Genomic DNA, 1,086 nt, shown 5'->3' on the forward strand with positions numbered 1-1,086 from the left:
TCCGGCATTAGGATGATAATATTTTTGCTGTGGTGGGGGTTGCTGTTGTGGTTGTTGTTGAGGTGGAGGGTTTTGTACATTGGTACTCCGGTATGAAAGATAAGGATGGTTTTTATAACCGGCATTGTAGGAATTGGAATAGGGGTTATTTTGCCTATAGGTTTGGAAGGCATTAACTTGTTACATAGAGCTCCTACAATCTTGCTCCCAATGACCTACAATTCCACAATTTTCATAAAAAGCTTCATGGTTAGCAACAGCATAAACATTAGCTACAGAGTTAGGAGCAGCAGTAAGATTATCTATTTTTTAACAAATAGATGTTAATTGAGCTTGCAAAAAGGATACGAAATCGACATTATGTTTTCCCTTATTTGCAAACCCCCTCGGATTCCCATATTGGGAATTGTGTATTGCCATGTCTTCGATAACCTGTCCTGCATCATCCACATTTAAATTCATAAACCTCCCAGTAGCTGCCGAATCTAGTACTGATGTAGAAGAATTTCCAAGTCCATTATAAAATGCTTGGATCAATTGCCATTGTGCTAGATTGTGGTGGGGGCACTCTCTCTGTAGATCCTTGAACCTCTCCCAAGCCTCATATAACGTTTCGTCGGCCTCTTGAGCGAAGTTCTTAATAGCACTTCTTAGTACCGTTGTTCTCTCTGTAGGATAATATTTATTATAGAAATTCAAAGCAAGAGTTTCCCAGTCAGTAATACCAAGTGCAGTTCTATTCAAACCACTAAACCATAATTTTGCTTTGACACATAATGAAAAGGGAAAAAAATCTCCCTGATTTGGTCCTGCGTAACCCCGGCTTGTCTAATGGTGTTACAATATTGGCAGAAATCTGCGATGTGAAGATTATGATCTTCACCCTTAGCTCCGCTGAACTGCTTCCTCTCTATCATAGTGATAAATTGGGGCTTGATCTCAAATTGAACTCCATCTAGAGCCGGAGTAGGAGTAAGGTGCGGGAAATCTGTGAGTTTCTTCTGGGCCATCATCTCTAATTATGAATCTGAAGGAATATCTGTATCACTAGAATCAGGGGGAGGATCTCTACGATCGTTGTCCTCC

The 1,086-nt window shown here is 40.3% G+C and overlaps 1 non-coding gene across 1 annotated transcript; it reads left to right on the forward strand.

Moving 5' to 3' along the window:
* Nucleotides 1–550: 550 nt before the first annotated feature.
* On the forward strand, nucleotides 551–657 carry LOC145557114 (small nucleolar RNA R71). The gene has a single exon (XR_014092187.1). It is a non-coding gene; the product is annotated as a small nucleolar RNA R71 (small nucleolar RNA).
* The last annotated feature ends 429 nt before the right edge of the window (nucleotides 658–1,086 follow it).

Source organism: Chenopodium album, chromosome 8, assembly GCF_948465745.1.
Source record: "Chenopodium album chromosome 8, dcCheAlbu1.1, whole genome shotgun sequence".
NCBI lineage: Eukaryota > Viridiplantae > Streptophyta > Magnoliopsida > Caryophyllales > Amaranthaceae > Chenopodium > Chenopodium album.